Genomic DNA, 5,826 nt, shown 5'->3' with positions numbered 1-5,826 from the left:
CACACACACACACACAGGTCTTTGTTTTTTGTGAAATGATCAAGAATGCAATTTACTCTGTTTATTTCCTGGTAATTCTACTTTAGATACAGATTACTTTTATTTCCTGGTAATTCTACTTTAGATTACAGATTACTTCTCTCTCCCGAGCCAACGGTGGGACGTGTGATTGTAACGGAATGCAATTCTTTTTGCTATAAATGGCACTATAAAAAAAAAGAAAAATAAGAAAGGAAAAAAAAAAAAGTGTTTGGGGAAAAATAATAATAATCAAAGCCTGCTGTATCTTAAACTATCTGTCCTCATTTGTTTTCCTCCTTCACTCTCAATGTCTCTCTCTCTGTCTCTCTCTCTATATATCTATGTCTCTCTCATTCAGTATGTGTAATGTGAATCGGATTTATACTACTGGATATTCTGAATGGAGACATGCAGTACACACACACACACACACACACACCACACACACACACCACACAAAACACGCACACACACAATGCACAACACACACACACACACACCCCACAATACACACACACCACACACACACACACACATGTCATACTACGTACATACGCACACATATACACACCAAACCATCTGTATTCTCAAAAACACAGCATGGAATTAACATTAAACTTCAAATATTAATAATAATAATAATAATGAATAAATAAAAAAGAAACCGAAATGAACTTGTACGAAATGTCTTGATTTTTCTTCAAATCACTTATTACTGTTATATGGGAGTGGAATTCACTATCACTATTATTACTGTTATATGGGAGTGGAATTCACTATCACTATTATTACTGTTATATGGGAGTGGATTTCACTATCACTATTATTACATGGGAGTGGAATTCACTATCACTATTATTACTGTTATATGGGAGTGGATTTCACTATCAATATTATTACTGTTATATGGGAGTCGAATTCACTATCACTAGTATTACTGTTATATGGGAGTCGAATTCACTATTATTACTGTTATATGGGAGTCGAATTCACTATCAATATTATTACTGTTATATGGGAGTCGAATTCACTATCACTATTACTGTTATATGGGAGTCGAATTCACTATCACTATTATTACTGTTATATGGGAGTGGATTTCATTATCACTATTATTACTGTTATATGGGAGTGGAATTCGCTATCACTATTACTGTTATATGGGAGTCGAATTCACTATCAATATTATTACTGTTATATGGGAGTCGAATTCACTATCACTATTATTACTGTTATATGGGAGTCGAATTCACTATCACTATTATTACTGTTATATGGGAGTGGATTTCACTATCACTATTATTACTGTTATATGGGAGTCGAATTCACTATCACTATTATTACTGTTATATGGGAGTGGAATTCGTGCCCGTTTTGGTCAAATGAACAGCTTGGGTCATCATCACATTTGGGCAAGTGGCCGAATTAGCCCAGGGAGTGTTTTAAAGTGAACGCGTATGGTGGAACTGGGGTTTATGCTAACAGCTAGCCGCACAACATTTTACTATGTCATTAATATACCTTCTTAGACTCTAAGGTATATTATTAGGCTTTGAGCTGTAATACAATAAAGTCCCCCCATTCTGGGTTTCCTAGAACTGGAGGTCTGGAAAACATTAACATTAAGTGAATCACATCTTGATGATGTCATCAAGATGTACTTCACCATTTCTTTTTTCAGGTGGTCCGGGGACCACCAGCGGTCCTTGAGGGGGTTCCGGGTGGTCCGGGGACCACCAGCGGTCCTTGAGGGGGTTCCAGGTGGTCCGGGGACCACCAGCAGTCCTTGAGGGGGTTCCAGGTGGTCCGGGGACCACCAGCGGTCCTTGAGGGGGTTCCAGGTGGTCCGGGGACCACCAGCGGTCCTTGAGGGCGTTCCAGGTGGTCCGGGGACCACCAGCGGTCCTTGAGGGGGTTCCAGGTGGTCCTGGGACCACCAGCGGTCCTTGAGGGGGTTCCAGGTGGTCCGGGGACCACCAGCGGTCCTTGAGGGGGTTCCAGGTGGTCCTGGGACCACCAGCGGTCATTGAGCGGTACTTGATAATCATAAAATTCGACTGGGTTTAGACGGTCCCTTATTTTTCTTTGAGGTGCTCTTTGGTTTTTGTTAAAGAGAGCTGGCTCTCATCACCCTCTCCGCCTGAACACTGGTATACTCCTGTTTGCTAAGCAGTATAGTAGCCCAGTATGCCAGGACTTTCACTGTCTTCTCTTCGTCTCAAAATAGCTGTGCTACAAATCACTAGTAGCTAAGGTGTTCAAAACACCTCAAGGACCGCTGGTGGTCCCCGGACCACCTGGAACGCCCTCAAGGACCGCTGGTGGTCCCCGGACCACCTGGAACCCCCTCAGGTCCCCGGACCACCTGGAACGCCCTCAAGGACCGCTGGTGGTCCCCGGACCACCTGGAACCCCCTCAAGGACCGCTGGTGGTCCCCGGACCACCTGGAACCCCCTCAAGGACTGCTGGTGGTCCCCGGACCACCTGGAACCCCCTCAAGGACCGCTGGTGGTCCCCGGACCACCCGGAACCCCCTCAAGGACCGCTGGTGGTCCCCGGACCACCTGAAAAAAGAAATGGTTAAGTACATCTTGATGACATCATCAAGATGTGATTCACATCTTAACACTTATTAGGCCGCTATCATTTATTTAAAAAATACATTTTGATTTTACCATGTTCCATTCTGGAGATATTGAGCTTTTTGCAACACCTGCTTTTGCCTGGAAGTGGTTATCTTGAACAGCGAGCAGAGTTATGGATGGTTTAAAGTCAGAGACATTGACAGGCAGATATAAAAATGAACACAATAAATATCCTATACATCCTATACACCGAATGAAAGCCCTGAATGTGTATTTTACGAGGAAAACAGTACACATTGATCCCATCTACAGTTTGACAGTAATTGGTTATTGAATGCAGCTTGTGCCCACCAGATAACTTCAGAGAAGACATGGACGTGAACTCCTCAATATTCAGAAAATAAGGCCTATAGCGACATATAAATACTATATACCGTATGAAACAGAAGACTCTCTGCTTTCATAAGGAAAAAAATTCTACTGTAATAATACAAAATCACACCCCTGTGAAGTGAGCGGTGCAACTCTACTTCTCTACTTATTCACTACAGCTCGCTATATACGGACTGAGACAGAAAGTCATGTAAACCTTTTATTTACAGTTTGGTCTGTAAACTTCTACTGTAATAATAAAAATCACACCCCTGTGAAGTGAGCGGTGCAACTCTGTTCTCTACTTATTCACTACAGCTCGCTATATACGGACTGAGGCAGAAAGTCATGTAAAGCTTTTATTTACAGTTTGGTCTGTAAACTTCTACTGTAATAATAAAAATCACACCCCTGTGAAGTGAGCGTTGCAACTGTTATCTACAGTTGCGCGGTGCAACAGTTAGGCGGTGCAACTGTAGAGAACAGTTGCACCGCTCACTTCCACGGTTTAGGACGCGGAAAAGTTCGTTATACATTACACCCGGGTCGATTACGTCCCCGACGCGTTCATTGCTGTCTTATCACTACAATTATAATGAATAAAAAAGCGTTACAATCACACGTCCGAGCGATCTCCGATTATGACGGCTCTGCATGGCGATACGTGATCCACCAACGGAAGACTGTCTGTTGTCATGGCGGCCCCTCGATACTGTGGTTCGTTTGTTAGTTCGTAGTATTGTAGGCTCGGGGATCGTTTGGTCGCTACAGTATGAAGAAGGAAACATGCATCTGTCCATGTGTGTTGCAGACGTTATGCAATGCCGATCCGGTGCATATGTGTTTAGGCAGCGTTCCGTTCATCATGTTTTTTTCCGAGAGACAGAGCCCCCATCTCGCAAGATCCTCCTCCTTAGGAGAAACAGGAGGGGAGGGGGGAATCGACTCGAGTATTATAGTGTTGGGTGTAATGTCCGAGGTGGAGGAAAGCCTGGTGAGGCGAGGTTAGGTGAAATTTGATTCTTCTATTCACACACCGACTAGATTATGGGCGCGTCCATTTTACCCTGGCTTCTACACGTAAAGCGGCCCGCCCTCCTGTTTTCAGGAGGGGAGGGGGCTTTTTTTTTGTTTTTGTTTTTTTTTCTGATCACGTGAGCGGGACTAAGCAGCAATGACAGGGGGATGGTTCTTCATTGTCCGGGTGGGTAAAAAGATGAATGAAAGTATTCTATAAAAAAGTGATTAAAACGTATGGATACGTGATTCGCACCGGACGTTTGATTAATTAATAACGTACGGATACGTGGTTAGCAAATTATGTGTTAACAGGAGCCCTTGTACAAGGTTTCTTTGACTATGCATGCACCTCCTGGTACCACAGCACCTCAAAGGCCCTTAAAACCAGGCTCCAGACTTCCCAAAACAAACTGGTCAGGCTCCTACTTGACCTCGCCCCCCGAACCCACCTCACCCCTGCCCACTTCGACAGGCTGGAATGGCTTAGGGTCGACAACAGAGTACAGCATCTTGCAATGGGTCTGGTCCACAAGATTCGATACACCACCAAGATACCCATGTACCTGTCTAGATACTTCCTTAATGTTAACGAAGTCCACACCCACAACACCAGAGGGACTGCAACGAACCATGTACAACCCAGATTCGGCACAAACAAGGGACTAAATTATTTTCTATGCCACCAAAAATGTGGAAAGCCCTACCAACAGTCATTAAGACATGTGAATCCCTTGACTCCTTCAAAACCGCTCTCAAAGGGCACCTACGGACGGCTGCAATTCGAAACTGGCCCCCGTAAAATCTGAATCCCCCCCCCCCCCTTTTTACCTCCTTTATGATGAATTCCTGTTCTGTCCTTTGTCTATATAGAAGTGTCTATTTGTACGTCTCTAAATGTTTTTGATGAATTGAACATGGTGGACCCTATTGGAAACAAGTGTAATGCTTAATTGGGTCGTCCACTCACAGTTAACAGCCTTTGTATTGAGTTTGTGCTTGAAATGTACTGTAATTCTGCAAACTGTTAATACATTTTTCAATCAATCAATCGGCAGGGCTCCAGCGTGCGACTTGGTTGCATATGATACTTAATTTCTTAACGTGCGAGTTAAAATTGAATGAGGTCGCACGGGTGCGACTTGCTGGAAGGATGAGTGGACGGGAAAAAAACATCCCGCAGTGCTTGGCCGTTCCATTGATAAAAACATTGGACGTTGGCCTGACGCCCAGTGTTGTCCCTGAACGCGTTCAAAGAACCATCGTTCATGGAAACCCACCAATAAACCCTTCAGACTTGGATGGTCAGAGCGGCGCGATTACATACAAAGTCAATGCAAAGATGAGAATTGCACAAACGGGCACAGCGCGACCTGCCGCGGTACAAACTGGACGAACCGAGGCGAATATATATTCAGGTCTGAACGCAGTTTATCCGACACAAATTAACTAATCTTTCTCAGCTGGACAATTTCACTGGAGCGCAGCGCGCATATCTAACTGCATGATGATCAGTCATCTACGCAGACAGTAGGTGCGTTTCCATAAAGCCGTTTTTTTGCGCATTAAGGCTCTTGCGCAAAATCTCCTGGATGGAAACACATCAACATGCGAATAAGTCTCCATTTTTCGCAAAAACACTTTTTCGCTTGGAGGTTGCGGATTTAGGCTTTTTCGAAAAAAGGGAAATGCGCAAATAGTGTATGGAAACACTTGCGGAAAAGGTTTTTAATTAGAAAGCATTGAACTCGCATTATATCGCTTTTGAACAGTTGGAAAATAAAATAAAACAACGATGGGGAGGCAGTGGAGTGAACGGTGCATTGGATG

The sequence above is a fragment of the Electrona antarctica genome (assembly GCF_951216825.1).
Source record: "Electrona antarctica genome assembly, chromosome: 9".
Lineage (NCBI taxonomy): Eukaryota > Metazoa > Chordata > Actinopteri > Myctophiformes > Myctophidae > Electrona > Electrona antarctica.
This window is presented reverse-complemented; position numbering follows the sequence as displayed.